Here is a 16,831-nt window from a genome sequence, read left to right as displayed (position 1 = left end):
ATCAAGTTAAATAGCAAGGATGCAGCACTATTAAAATTCCGGCCAATGTGATCAGCTAATTACTGAATTCCTGTCATGGCCAATAATCAATAAATGGCATATATAAAATCCAAATAAAATTCAAAACAAAAAGAGATCATTTTAACTGCTAAGGCGCCACAACATTATACCACTAGTAAAATTTATCCTACATGAATGTATATATATATATATATATATATATATATATATATATATATATATATATATATATATATATATATATATATATATATATATATATATATATAGTACAGTCCAAAAGTTAGGAACCACTAAGATTTTTAATGTTTTTAAAAGAAGTTTCGTCTGCTCACCAAGGCTACATTTATTTAATTAAAAATACAGTAAAAAACAGTAATATTGTGAAATATTATTACAATTTAAAATAACTGTTTTCTATTTGAATATATTTCACAAAGTAATTTATTCCTGTGATGGCAAAGCTGAATTTTCAGCATCATTACTCCAGTCTTCAGTGTCACATGATCCTTCAGAAATCATTCTAATATGCTGATCTGCTGCTCAAGAAACATTTCAGCTTTGCATCACAGGAATAAATTACTTTGTCAAATATATTTAAATAGTACACAGTTATTTTAAATTGTAATAATATTTCACAATATTACTGTTTTTTACTGTATTTTTAATTAAATAAATGTAGCCTTGGTGAGCAGACGAAACTTCTTTTAAAAACATTAAAAATCTTAGTGGTTCCAAACTTTTGGACTGTACTGTATATACACACACTTAAGCAAAAATCCATTACAGATTGAAAATTTGTATTAGAAAGAGAAATTTTAAATATTATTCTTAAACAGAATATTTCTTTGTTTTAAATAATTCAAAATCATAAAACTTCCAGGTTTTAAAAAAATTACTTTAAATGTGGTCTCACATTCTATATGGATAAATATACCAAAAACAATTAGTTAAATTAGATAACGGACCTTAAGTTTACAGTAGAGCTGCAAGGTCCTGGATTAAATGGATTCAAGATTTTTTTTTTTGTTTAAAATAGAGATCATGGTTCTCCCACGATTCTGAATGGACAATTAAATAACGTGTTCTGATTATATCACTCATTATAAAAATTCTGTACATTTTGAACAACAAAAAAGTTACATAGTGTACCTTTAAAAAAAAATATGTTTGATTGAATAATTCAATGACTCACTCCTAAAGACTTCACTTGTTCCATCAAAATGTGATTCAATCTGCGTTTTTGAACAAATCTCTTGAATCAATGATTCAATAACAAATACTTTTTTTTTAAACAGTCACTTGTTGCCACAACCAAAACGTGATTTCGGGGGCTTTCACACTGGACACATTTGCTGCTGTCTGAATCAGAGTGTAATTGTTCCCGGTGCCCCCCACAGCATTAATCTGGTTTCACACTCAATTCTATCGAAACCTGGTGCATTTGTGTTCATTTTACATCATCACAAATGTGCACGGTGCATGATAGAAAACAGAATGCGGGTCAATGCATGATGTTTTTATCAATTCAATTTAAAAAAAAACAACAATAAAAAAAAAACACCCTGACTCTATTTTGATCACCACTGTGGATATGAGTGCTTATATTCAAACTATAGGCCATTTATCCCAGTACTTCTGTGATAATTTAAATTATTGTAACACAGAAATAATGATACTGTGTGGTGACAAGACCACGTTTTTGAAGCGGTTTCATACATATACATGACAACTGCTCTCTCTGGATCAGCGGCAGCGCCAACACAGATTTTAATGTTTCCACTGTGACTGCACTTGTTAAAGGCTTAATAGACAGACAAATCATTGTCATTTAGGAATAAGATTGCGTGAATGTTTGAATCAAGATCTCAAACTTTTAAAGAGTTATTTCAACCAAAAATGAAATTTCTGTCATTACTCACTCACGCTAATGTTGTTCCACACCTGCAAGACCTTCGTTCATCTTCAGAACACAAATTAAGATATTTTTGATGAAATCCGAGAGGTTTTTTTCTCCCATAGAAAGCAATGTAATTATCACATTCAAGGTACAGAAAAGTAGTAAAGACATTGTTAAAATAGTCGACGTGACTACAGCGACAAGAATACAATTGCACCTCTTCCCTGTCATTCTTTACATGCACAAAAGTATTCTCGTCGGTTCATATAATTAAGGTTAAACCACTGTAGTCACATGGACTATTTTAACAATGTCTATTCTACTTTTCTGGACCTTGAATTTAGTAATTATATTGCTTTCTATGTGGGATAAAAAAAAAAACACTCGGATTTCATCAAAAAGGTCTGCATTTGTGTTCCGAAGATGAATGAAGGTCTTACGGGTTTGGAACAACATGAGGGTGAGTAATTAATAACAGAAATTAAATTTTTGGGTGAACTAACCCTTTAACGATTAATAATGCAGCTCTAGTTTAGAGTAAAAAAAAGATATTCAGTATGAAAAATTTACATTTTGAGATTAGCTAAAGATTACATTTTGCCGTGTTATTAAATTACAATTAGTTAATTACTTTAGGTGAGCATTGATGATGGCAAAGGTAATATAAATGTAAAAATTGGGGAAGTAAGCATTCACAATTAAATAACCAAAATCAGCTGATACATTTCTAGTATTTAAAAAAACAGCATGAGATGTAAGGTGACAGTAGAGGACATCCTTCTGAATGTGTACAACTGCACCAGCAGCTTCAAATACCTGTTTGCTGCTCAACACTGGCTTTTTTTATAGCTGCCCTTTGAATGCAATTCATTTTTTTGACAGGAACTTTCCTTAATAAGCCTTTATCTGACCGAGTTCTGCTGTGCTCTAAATCACTCACATTAAATCTCCATTCAGTTTTCACACAATATTAGTTGTTTTCATGCCTTTTGCACAACATTGCACCATTTCATGCTTTTCATCTTCAGAAAGATCTTTCTTCCTCTCCATATTGCATGAGAACTGTGACTTGTTTAATAATGTGGAACAACCTCTAAGTAGGGTTTCCAGAGACCTGGCAAATTATTTTGTCTGAGATTGATACCAGTTATCTAAAAAGACATGGATAAATAAACAAACAAACATTTTCTTAGAAAAACTAAAATCGCAATGTTTATTGTACTGAAATCTTACTGATATGTCACTTGCATAATAATTTGGAACGCAGTGTAGTCAGTTGTTGGAAGTCTAGTTGAGCATCGTGACCCATTCTCGCTATGCATGCAGCCATATCGTACATTATTATGTACCCCCGCTGTCACGGAGCTCCAATGAAGTAAGTGTCTAAAGACACAAAGGCTGATGGGAGTGGTGTACAAAGCTTTAAAACAACTAGAGAAAAGACAGATTTATTTCTGAGGTGGAACCCGAACAATATTGGTAGAGTAATAAATGGTGAAATTAAAGGGCCCTTCTTCCGTGGGGTCAATGACATAACAATGAGTTGGTGAAATAATGACTCCCATTGGCTCCAAGCGAAGGACCGCGGAACAAAAGCGGCTTCACATATATCCAGCTTTCTTTATCTTAACTTTGGCTCACCCATGCAGGGCTGTCAGGCCGCTGTTCAGTGGGCAGATTTAAGGGTCTGTTTGCACTTTAAGGCCTTTATGAGGAACGGTACCGGCTGACCTAGCGTCAGCTCTCCCCCTTCCCTCGCTGGGGAGAACCCATTCACACTCCTCTGAACGTCTGGGGACCGAATTGTGCTAAAAAGTAGCTGCTGCTTTCCAAAATCATCACGCTCTCACGGTTTTAGCTCTTATCAGCATTTGGGGAATTAAAAATGCATCAACAACAGTCATGAACAAGGTCAAAATGTGTTGAACAATTAGAAATACATCAGATCATGGGACTAAATGGTACATTTGTTAAAGTCAACTGTTCTCAAATACCTTAACTTTTACCTTAATCTGATGCATTTCTGAGTGAAACAGAATTATTCAATTTGAAAACTATAGAGCGTGACTTGATTTTATCCATCAAGGATCATTGAGAAATTTGGGATCAGTAAGATGGTGCCAGACAGGCTGGTCTGAGTATTTCAGAAACTGCTGATCTACTGGGATTTTCACACGCAACCATCTCTAGGTTTTACAGAGAACCGAAAAAGAGAAAATATCCAGTGAGCTGCAGTTCTGTGGGCGAAAATGCCTTGTTGATGACAGAGGTCAATTGAGAATGGCAAGGTTTGAGCTGATAGAAAGGCAACAGTAACTCAAATAACCACTAGTTACAACCAAGCATCTCAAAACACACAACATGTCGAACCTTGAAGCAGATGGCCTACAGCAGCAGAAGACCACAACGGGTGCCACTCCTGTCAGCTAAAAACAGGAAACTGGGGCTACAATTCACAGGGGCTTGCCAAAATTGGACAATAGAAGATTGGAAAAACGTTGCCTGGTCTAATGAGTCTCAATTTCTGCTGCGACATTCAGATGGTAGGGTCAAAATTTGGCATAAACAACATGAAAACATGGATCCATCCTGCCTTGTATCAATGGTTCAGGCTGGTGGTGATATAAAGGTGTGGGAGATATTTTCTTGGCAAACTTTGGGCCCTTAGTACCAATTGAGCATTGTTTAAATGCCACAGCCTACCTGAGTACTGCTGCTGACCATGTCCATCACTTTATGGCACAGAGTGTCCATCTTCTAATGGCTAATTCCAGCAGAATAATGCACCATGTCACAAAGCTATAATCATCTCAAACTGGTTTCTTGAACATGACAATGAGTTCACAATACTCAAATGGCCTCCAGTCACCAGATCTCAATCCAATAGAGCACCTTTGGGATGTGGTATAACGGGAGATTTGCATCATGGACAAATCTGCAGCAACTGCGTAATGCTATCATGTCAATATTGAATAAAATCCCTGAGGAATATTTCCAGCACCTTGTTGAATCTACGAATAATTAAGGCAGTTCTGAAGGCAAAAGGGGATCCAACCCAGTACTAGCAAGGTGTACCAAATAAAGTGTCTGGTTGGTGTATTATTACAACTTAAAAAAACACTGTTTTAGGGCTGCAACAACGAATCGATAAAATCGATAAAATTCGATTATTAAAAGAGTTGGCAGCGAATTTCATTATCGATTCGTTGTGTCGCGCGACTATTACGCCTCTCAATAAGACGCGGAGATGTTTGAGTATAAAAAAGCGCGGTTGAGCGCGAAGCAGAGCGGAGCAAAAATAAATAAATAAATAGCAGAGCGGAGGTAGAGGAAAGACCATCGGAGAGTAAGCAAGTTTGTGAATATTTTAAATAAACAAGGAAAAACAAAATAATAGAGATCCATCTGTCATACAGTGTTATTGTGGCTGCGTTCAGTGCTCGTGACACGCAAGACGCGTCGCTATGGAAACATTAAAGGCAAACGTTCTAAAATAACGGTCACCTTAAAAAAACTATAAAATATTTTAAACTCACGCTCGAAAGGGTTAATATTAATCAAACAACAAAAGACAGAGACAATCACTCACTGCTCTTTAGCTTTAATAAGGATTTATTATATATTAATTATATTTAATCCATAAGGAATGTTGTATGCAAGTTGTTATAGAGAATGCATATATCATTCATTGAAAAGAAGACATTGTGTTCTTCTTTAGGAGGAGTGGTTTTATTGGATTATAAGATCTTTTTTTTTTTTTATGTCACAGCAGTTAAATCTGTGTGTGTATTGCATGTTCAAATTTTAATATTATTCATATTAATAGGTTAATACAGTAGTTGTTTTCTCCAGGAGTATATAATGGGTTTGGAAATTTTAGAGAAATTCATAATGCATTACAATTTAACTAAATCTGTTGGATTTAGTCAACTAAAATCTTGTGATATTTAGTCAACTACTAAAACAATTCAAATGACTAAAACATGATTAAAGATGAATGGCATTTTAGTCAAAAGACTATGACTAAAACTAAATAAAAATTTGCTGTCAAAATTAACACTGATCTGTTGTCATGTATTTATTCAGTGCTTTGTCCTATATCGGTTATTGTTGACAAATATATTTGGGAGTGAGTGAGTGAGTGAGTAAGTGAGTGAGTGAGTGAGTGTAGTGTAGAGAAGAAGTTCTACCGTTCAAACAAATCCTGTTAAGTTTTCTGATTTGTATTTTTCTTTATAAAAAAAAAAAAAAAAAAAAAGATGTATTGTTCTGACAGCTCAGGTCCCTTTAAACAAAAATATACATCTTTTTGTGCACTTTATTTAAAAAAAACCTATATATTTGCCAGATGTAAAGCATACATATATGTTTTTTGTGTTAGTTCATTTGTTTTTTGTTTTTTATTACTTTAACAGCTCAGGGATGTTAAAAGAGCAACCAGGTTTTTGCACATTCTGAGGATTTTTTGCACTGTGAATTTGCACTGTCAGTTCTGTTTTTGAATAAAAGGTTGGAAATTAATGGGTTTTTTCCCGATTCATCGATTAATCGTAAAAATAATCGACAGATTAATCGATTATTGAAATAATCGTTAGTTGCAGCTCTACACTGTTTCCTATTTTAATATATTTTAAAATGTAATTTGTTCCTGTGATGGCAAAGCTACATTTTTACCAGCCATTACTCCAGTTGTCATTGTCACATGATCCTTGAGAAATCATTCTAATATGCTGATTTAGTGCTCAATAAACATTTTGTGTTATAAATGTTGAAACCGTGATACATTTTTTTCAGGATTCTTTGATGAATAGAACAGTATTCAGTGCTTCCCACACATAGACTTTACTTGGGCAGGCCGCCCACATATAATAATGGCCGCCCAAGTATATTTGGAGACACATTTTTGCTTTTATTATTTTTATCCTCTTATACTTTTATATCCGCACAAGATAATGAAACCATCTGCGATCTAATAGCTAGTCGGTTCGTACCTGCTCGTTATGTGTGTGTCAACACTGTTTACTCCCGCTGACACTCCCATAGGCGCTGCATTTTGCAAAGTCACAAGGCGGCGCTGTTGCGCGTTCTACAAGCTCGCGCAACAGCGCTTCAGACTCTATGTTCAGACTGCTTCAAAGTGATTCTCAATCAGTGAAAAGCACAGAATTATGCCAAGCGATTGCTAATGAATTTGAGTTGATGAATTATTACAATGTCTATTTCATGGCCTTTATATAAAATGTTTTATACGGTTGTAAGAATCTGAAGGATCAGCCTACAATAGTACAGACATTTCAAAATAAAAGTCCCGGTGTATTTCAGGGTTGTTTATAATTAAAAGTCAAGTAGTCAAAAGTCAAAGTAATTAAAAGTTTTTTTTTTTCTTTTTCCTTTGGCCATTATTGGTATTTTGGTTACACAATAAATTGTATTTAATTTGATTTCCATTTAATTCATAGTAAATTATTGTAGTCTCCCCCACAGGAAGAAAAGACTAAGAACATTATTTGACACATATATTATTCATTTTATAAATTTTACTAGTAAAATCTGCGTCCCATTCACTGAGAGAGACACTATATGACAGCAAGGAGAACATAGGAAAAGGAGAACCATTTAAATGCTGCAATTTTGCATAATTTACAATGCATAATAATGCATAATATTAGTATGTAATTAAATGTAATAGTATGCTATGTAATTAAACTTAATTTCAATAAATAAAAATACTGTTAAAAATCACACATTATTTGTTTGTCACATGTAGTAGACCATTTTTGTGCCGTGGGTAATAGGAGGATTTTTTGCCCAGCTACCACCACAAGTATATTTCAAACCTGTGGGAAGCACTGAGCATTTATTTGATATAAAAATCTTTTGTAACATTTTAAATGCATTTACTGTCACTTTTGATCAATTTAATGAATCTTTGCTGAATAAAACAATTTAATTTCTTCAGGCAGAAAGCAGCATCATTGGCCACTGTTAAGAGTCCCATACTTAAAGGTTTCTTGATTGTTTAAACCTGAACAGAGGAAAAAGTCTAAAACTGAAACAGACATGTGCAGTGTACTGAATCATACTAAACTATGGGTCATTTGATCTACGTATACTTTTCCGTAAATGTTCCAGTTATTTAGTTTCAGCTAATAGAGAACTTCCATTTCATTGTAGGGCTTGTGATATTAGATTTGATACCAATTGAAGCCATCTGGGAGATGTTGAATTCAAAGTGCATGCCAAAGCCACCAGGAAAGAAGAAAAGATAGCTTTACACGCATGATAATGAAAGGCAGAACTATATTCCTGCCCAATAAAATTATATCATAATAATTCCACAATGACTGAGTAACTAGTACAACCACATAAATCATAAATGTGGGTCTCTATAGCTGTAAATACAATATAGCTGTATTTAATTCTCACAATAATAAGCTCAGCACAAACCTTATATTTAAAATATAAATTAAAAATAAATAAAAATCCAGTAAATAAAAGCATACATTAAACAAATAAAAATAAAATTATGTTAAAAACATATTTAAACTTAAAATATATTCAAACTTAACCTGTTAACGGTCACCCCCTTTTTTGAGCATAGATCTGAACTTAAATGGTTGCAATTCAAGAATGCTTTGGAATACAGATCTAAGGTCAGCAGATTATTGCATAAGTGAAAGCACTTCCAAAAACTTAAGTGTAAAAAAAAAATGCAAAAACGCAAATGTATGGAACTAAATATTTTTAAATATGTATTTTACAAAATAAAATAATTTTACAAGTATTATTTTAGTATTAGTATTACTTTAGTTATTAATTTTAGTTTAAGGTTTAGTGAATTTATGTAATTTTTATCAGTTTTTACTTTTTAATTATTTCTATTCAGCTTAAAGGGTTAATTCACACAAAAATGAAAATTTTGTCATTAATTACTCACCCTCATGTCGTTCCACACCCGTAAGACCTTCGTTCATCTTCAGAACACAAATTAAGATATTTTTGATCAAATCTGATGGCTCAGTGAGGCCTGCATTGACAGCAAGATAATTAACACCTCCAATGCCCAGAAACGTACTAAAGACATATTTAAAACAGTTCATGTGACTACAGTGGTTCAACCTTAATGTTATGAAGCAACAAGAATACTTTTTGTGCACCAAAAAAAACAAAATAACGACTTTATTCAACACTATCTAGTGATGGGTGATTTCAAAACACTGCTTCATGAAGCTTCAAAGCTTTATGAATCTTTTGTTTTGAATTGGTGGTTCGGAGCATGTATTAAACTGCCAAAGTTACGTGAAACATTGAAATTTCGAAACCCTTATGACAAAACGAAGCTTCGTTTACTGAAATCACGTGACTTTCACGCTCCGAACCACTGATTTGAAACAAAAGATTCATAAAGCTTGAACCACTGTAGTCACATGAAGTGTTGTAAATATGTCTTGAGTAGCTTTCTGTGCATTTGAAAGTGTAAATTAACTTGCTTATAATGCAGGCCTCGCCGAGCCATTGGATTTCATCAAAAATATCTTAATGCGTGTCCCAAAAAGGTCTTACGGGTGTGGAACGACATGAGGGTCAGTAATAAATGACAGAATTTTCATTTCTGGGTCAACTAACCCTTTGAATCTATTTTTATTTTACTTTTAGTAATTTCATAACTTCAACTTGTTTTATTTCAGTTAGTTGCCAAGGCAACATTTTCATTATCTAATATTTATGGTTTAAAAACAAAATAATAAAATAAAATAGATAAATGTGTTAAATTATGGTAATCATGTGTTTGTGTTGTTGTTTCAGTTCTGCATAAATGTGCCTACCGGCTTTTTACGATAATTCCTTTCTTGATTCCTCTAACTGAGTGGGAGGTTTTGTCTATGGTTTTTTAATGGGTGTAAAATCATTCCAGCACATGTGTGTTCGGAGCCACATCTCTGCGCCAGCATCCTGCATGTCTCCTGTCTGCTCCAACAGTGATTCAGCATTTCTCTCCCAGAATTCCAAGGGGTTCTGCGCTCGGCTGACCACAGCCCCTCTGAGGGAGGCGGAGCCTGCCCTTGCATGTCAAGCGTGGTCCCAGACGCTTGGAGGAAATGCCAAGTGCAACATGGGACCCAGCCAGGATGTTGGGGCGGTCGATTTTCTGGTTACAGGTGCAGGGAGAGTGGCTGCGGCCCCGACTCGTAGGAGGCCCCTTTTGTGCAACGTGGGAAAGTCGTTGCTGACACACTCTGAGCCACATTAGACCCAATAATCTATCAGCACACACACCAGCCAGGCCTGTCTGGTCTGCATTAGAAAGGAACACAAGCCAAAGCGGGAACACCTAGTGAGAGGACAGGGAGACAAACCCACTGGAAGGCAAACATTAGTGTTGTCTTTTATTTATGTGTGTGAATGTGGCCGCCTGAAGACAGGATGAGAGAACAGAGCAAGAAGGAATGATGAAAAGAGACAGGGAATGACTCAAAATGATAACTCACTACGAATGACTATGAAAAAGACTTAAGATGTGGTTTCAAGAACAGCTAACATGCAAAATGAGTCGGCAAGCGATGACTGCAACCTATTGAGCCGCAAATCAGAAAGACACATTTGTGACATTTAAAAGGCATAGCTCACCCTCGTGTCATTACAAACCTATAGGACTTTCTTCATAGAAATTTTACAGTTGTAAAGTACAATTATCATTTTATTTTTCCTAACCACACAATTTTTACAGTGAAATATTGGTAGTAATAATAACAACCACAAGAAGCACAGAAAAAATACATACAATGTCCATACACTGAATGTAAACGGCGACCACTTATTTTTGGGTCAACTATCCCTTTAAGACTTAATGAGTCAAAGTATTACTTTCCAAAGAGCACGACATATATATCAAGATACAGCAATCCAATACTAGCTCAGCATTTAAATGACATTTCCAAGTTTTTAATAGACTGGATTTGTGATTCCAGAATACACTTCTCAGCAATACATCTTAATTGATACTAGATTTCAAAGAAAACATAAGATGGGAGAGCCATCATTTAGATTTCCATTCCAAAGAACCGCATTGTAGGTTGTTCATTCAAAGGAAAGAGCTACACATTCACGTGAGGTCATCCAAACCAATGAGCGTCACGTCATTTTTAGGGAAGAAATTTACACATCATGAAACATCATAGATGTTGTTATGTAGAAACTCTTTCTAATTTGGAACATAATCAACAAATGACTTGATTTGTGACTGGTGATCCAGATTAACATGCAATATTACTCCCTCAAGTTACATTCGCACAACTACGAGTCATGGATCATCACAAACACACTATTTTATAACAAAAGCTCATGTATCCTTTCAAAAACAAGGCAAGACTCCCTTCCTGTAGTTATTCAAGCACAAATCCACCTCAACTCCCCCGGGAAGAGGCTCACGCCCAAATCTCGAGTGGAGTTCCTTAACCCAGATGTAGGATTACGTTTCAGCGTTGGCCAGGATGTATTGGCGATCTTCTTTACAGTTTTAGAAGCTGTGAAAAATGTCATCAAGTATGGTTTTGATGAATGAAGCATTTAGGGATTGCATGTCATCAAAATGTATAATACCCAAAACTATGCGGACATGGCATGATAACAACTAAAACAATAGCAAGTAACACAATTTGCTGAAGTTTCTGAACTTACTTCAGACCATGTGTGCACTTTAGAGATATGAAACAAGTCAGTTATTCCAGTCTTCCTGCTCAAACCAATGTAGGTTTGTAACGAATTTGCATAATGCCAGCCTATGGTCTTCAACGTCTACTTTGACCCACCCAGGCGGCCACAAACACTAGTTGTAGCTGAGGCCTGGAAGAGTTTGATTGTGTTGTCAGAGAAGATGCTGTTTTCTGTGCTCCAAAAGCAAATACACTTTGCATGTACTTCCAAAGGATGCAGACTTATGCTTGAATTGATACGGTGAAACCAACTGAGGAAGCCTCCGGAGCTGAAATTCAGGGCCCTCATTTATCAACGGTGCTTACAGACAGATTTGTGTGTAATGAGTGCGTAAGTACAGTTTCACGCAAAGTGTGGGATTCACCAACACGTGTGTAAAAATAAGCACACCTCTAAGCATGCTTTCGCAGAGAATCTAGTGGTAGAAAAGCGACACTACACATAAAGCTTTTAAGAGTGTCACAGTATGCATTAAGCAATCCACATACAGTATGTCCTGTGTTTCCTTTAATTATAAAACAGGGAGGCAAACAGGTAAGGGCGGAAAAAAGGTGAGAACATTGCACGGGGCGGGGGCATGCTGCGCACAGAATTTTTTTTCAAGTTATTTGCTTTACATGCTCATTTATAGGTACTTACAGGGTAATAAAAATACATGAAAAAATCCCTTAAAGGTGCCCTAGATTTGAATTTTAAAATTTGAATTTACCTCGGCATAGTTGAATAACAAGAGTTCAGTACATGGAAAAGACATACATTGAGTTTCAAACTCCATTGCTTTCTCTTTCTTATGTAAATCTCATTTGTATAAAAGACTTCCGGAAAACACGCGGATCTCAACATAACACGGACTGTTACTTAACAGTCGGGGTGTACGCCCCAATATTTGCATATGCCAGCCCATGTTCCCAACATTATGAAAGGCATTAGACAAGGGCAGCCAGTAACGTCTGGATCTGCACAGGTGAATCAACAGACTAGGTAAGCAAGAACAACAGCGAAAATGGCAGATGGAGCAATAATAACTGACATGATCCATGATAGCATGATATTTTTAGTGATATTTGTAAATTGTCTTTCTAAATGTTTCGTTAGAATGTTGCTAATGTACTGTTAAATGTGGTTAAAGTTACCATAGTTTCTTACTGAATTCACGGAGACAAGAGAGCCGTCGCTATTTTCATTTTTAAACACTTGCAGTCTGTATAATGCATAAACACAACTTCATTCTTTATAAATCTCTCCAACAGTGTAGCATTAGCCATTAGCCACGGAGCACAGCCTCAAACTCATAGAGAATCAAATATAAACATCAAAATAAATACTTTACTCACATAATTCGAAGCATGCATACAGCATGCATGACGAACATCTTGTAAAGATCCATTTGAGGGTTATATTAGCTGTGTGAACTTTGTAAATGTGCTGTAATATAATCGAGAGCTCGTGTGTCAGGGAGCACGCGAATTAAAGGGGCGGCGCGCTGAAAAAAAAAAAAATCACTGCATAGTTAATGATGCCCCAAAATAGGTGAAACTTCACAGACACGTTCAGGGGACACCTTAGACTTATATTACATCTTGTGAAAAAGCATTCTTGGGCACCTTTAATATCCAAAACTGTAATGTTGTAACATATTGTTGCAACATTTGACCAAAAATCAACATTTGGTTAAAATCTCATGTTATAAATAACAAAATGCTATGCAGGACAATATTGACTGATTAGACTGCAATACTGTTTGCCACATCTTAGACCTCAAATACATAAAATATTACCCATTATAGACAGTTTTTAAAGTAAAGAGTAAAGGAAACACTGTACAGTAGGCTACTTATTGTTCTTTATTTGCCCTTGTAAGTTCCCAAGTACCCTTGTAAGAGCCCCCTACACCCACATAAAACATTTTCTCATTGGATCTATGCAAATCCCATTAGTGACCTATTTTGATTTCAAAAAGGTGAGTTCTCACTGAAAGGTGAGGAGTTTGCATCTATGTAAAACACTCAATTTATCATTTGTCTAGTTTTAAACACGGTGCGTAATTGGTGTCAAACCCTATAAAAGACAGCTGTGAAAAATGTTTGTCTCAGTGCAATGGCTTATCTTGCGTTATTGGAAGACTTGGCAAGATCGTGCTGATCTGCTTGGCGAGAGCACAGTGTGCTCTCTTTGCCATTATTGCGGTGAGGAAAAAACACAATCACGTGATTTTTAAAGGGAAGTGTTGTCACCATATATGGTTCATTGGAGGTGTTTCCGAATGCTAATGACCGTGAACGAGCAAGGTACTTACGCACATGTGGGATTTATCAACAATGATTGCTTATTCATGTGCGCAAGAACTGCATGCGCACGTTTGCTAAATACGGATTTTCTTGTACTTAGGCACATTCTAAATTTCATTCGTAAGACAAAATATAGAACCTTTTCTACGCACTGTTGATAAAAGGAGGGCCCTGATGTGGTAATGAGCATTTTGTTTTGTGAAACGCACTGTAAGCGGTAGATCAAACACAACAGACTGGGCCATCTGACCAATCAGAGCAGAGTAGGCTCTCAAAACAAAGGGGTTTAGAGAAACCGAATCCTTTATCATATGTTTCAGACACTGTGAGAAAAGAGGTAATGTATTATGGATTACCTGAAATGTATATTATGAGCAAAATTTAAAGGGTTAGTTCACCAATAACTGATATTTTGAAGCCCAAAAAAGCAAGTAATCCATACAGCTCCAGGGGGTTAATAATGGCCTTCTGAAGCGAAGCATTTTTGTAAGAAAAATATCCATACATTATACAATATAACACTAAATTCCAGTAACGTCTATCCACGTGTTCACGAGTGAGTCGAGTTCCGGTGTAGGAGTAGCGTAAGCTTAGTTGAGAGTAGACGCCTCTAGCAGTTCAAACAAATAGGGCTGGGCAACAAAGCTCCTCCGACATTTCTCTTTAAAATTTCTCATTTTAGACTTCTAATTTGTGACCGGTGTTTTGTTTTGCTCTATCCTATGCGTTCATCAATACGTCACACATGTCAAGTCAAATCAAGTCACCTTTATTTATATAGCGCTTTTTACAATGCAGATTGTGTCAAAGCAGCTTTACATTGATAACTGGTACATACATTTTGGCTGTCAATGCAGGCAGATCAGAAGCACTGTTGAATAAATGTCAAGATTACTGTTGAATATCAAATGTCAAGTCAAATGTCAAGTGTCCCCAACTAAGCAAGCCAAAGGTGACAGCGGCAAGGAACCCAAACTCCATCAGGTGACATCAGGTGGCAAACAAGTGGCAAATAGGTGTTAAAATGGAGAAAAAAACCTTGGGAGAAACCAGGCTTAGTTGGGGGGCCAGTTCTCCTCTGGCGAACAGTGCTTTGTTACGATTCAGGTTGCTATCATAAGTCTGATAGGATCGCAACAATCAAAGTATTTATGACACATCAGGTCAAAGTTCACTTTTCTGCAGGAATTGCGTACGGAAGCCAGTGATTCTAGTTTATAAAGTTTTAAATAAGGATATTTGCCTTACACAAATGCATCGCTTTGCTTCAGAAGGCATTTATTAACCCCCTAGACCTGTATGGATTACTTTTATGATGGATGGCTTCAAAATATCAGTTACTATTCACTCCCATTATAAAGCTTGGAAGAGACAGAATATTTTTTAATATAACTCCGATTGTATTTGGCTGACAGAAGAAAGTCATATACACCTAGGATGGCTTGAGGGTGAGTAAATTATGGGATTAATTTATTTTCATTTTGGGTGAACAAACACTAAAGCCCCAGGTATACTTCATTTTCCGCGCCCGGACACGTCTGGCATGCAGTCGCGTCCGCGCATCTTTCAAAGTATACTAACCACGGATGCGCGCAAATGACTGAGTTCGACACATGCGCAGTACGATTTATTCTATAATCTTTACCAGACATCGTGTCATCAACGGGACATTCGCTGGTCAGGATCGGAGAAGAAAAATAGTGCATCCACCATTGCAACATAGTTCAGAAGAGAACAGGAATCAAAAACGATGGAGAAGGCATGCTTCTGAGTTTACTCGTCTTATTTTTGAATCGTTCTTTACACACTCTTCTTCAACGACTGCACATTGTGCTCAGTACTGTGCATATTGCCACCTAGTGGACTCTTCTGTCCTGCTTGCGCATGCGCTGTTGCACGTGGATGGGGTGTGCGGAGTCAAAGAATTACTTTCCAAAGAACATAACAGATGTATCAGGATACAGCGACCCGATACTAGCTCATCATCAGTGTGGTACTCATGTACTGTACGTACGTACCCCGGTTTTCCCAACCGTGCACACTATGTATTCTCCGCTCGCACATGCGCTTCATTTTTTCCCCATTAATTAGTTTGTCCACAGGTGGCAACACTGGCCCAGGCCACTGTTTCACCTTTGAAAAAGAAACTGATGAACAAACTACTGAAGACAGCAGCAATATTAGGCCCTGTTTACACCTGGTATTAGGGCTGCACAACGATTAATCGCGATTAATCGTTTGCAAGATAAAAGTCTGTGTTTACATAATAAATGTGTGTGTTCTGTGTAATAATTATGTATATATAAATACACACACATACATGTATAAATTTAAGAAATATATGCATGTATACACTGCGTTCCAAATTATTATGCAAGTGACATATCAGTAAGATTTCAGTAGAATAAACATTTAGATTTTAGTTTTTCTAAGAAAATGTTTGTTTGTTTATTTATCCATGTCTTTTTAGATAACTGGTATCATTCTCAGACAAAATCATTTGCCAGGTCTAAGGAAACCCTACTTAGATGTTGTTCCACATTATTAAGCAAGTCACAGTTCTCATACAATATAGGAGGAAGAAAGATCTTTCTGAAGATGAAAAGCATGAAATGGTGCAATGTTGTGCAAAAGGCATGAAAACAACTAATATTGTGTGAAAACTGAATGGAGATTATTAAATTATCATAAGATTTGTGAGTGATTTAGAGCACAGCAGAACTCGGTCAGATAAAGGCATATTGAGGAAAGTTCCTGTCAAAAAAATTAATTGTATTAAAAGGGCAGCTATAAAAAAAAAAACAGTGTTGAGCAGCAAACAGGTATTTGAAGCTGCTGGTGTCTCTGGAATCTCAAGAAGCTCTCCATGCTGGCTGGCAGTTGTGTGTAAAGATGCATTTCAGGCCCT

At 36.1% G+C, this 16,831-nt stretch overlaps 1 protein-coding gene across 2 annotated transcripts in view; it reads right to left on the bottom strand.

Moving 5' to 3' along the window:
* stau2 (staufen double-stranded RNA binding protein 2) overlaps positions 1 to 16,831 on the bottom strand; it is a 181,068-nt gene that overhangs the window by 128,251 nt on the left and 35,986 nt on the right. The window lies entirely within an intron of this gene.

Source organism: Megalobrama amblycephala, linkage group LG22 (assembly GCF_018812025.1).
Source record: "Megalobrama amblycephala isolate DHTTF-2021 linkage group LG22, ASM1881202v1, whole genome shotgun sequence".
Lineage (NCBI taxonomy): Eukaryota > Metazoa > Chordata > Actinopteri > Cypriniformes > Xenocyprididae > Megalobrama > Megalobrama amblycephala.
The sequence above is the reverse complement of the archived record's forward strand: the minus strand, read 5'-3'. Positions and strand labels throughout refer to the sequence as shown.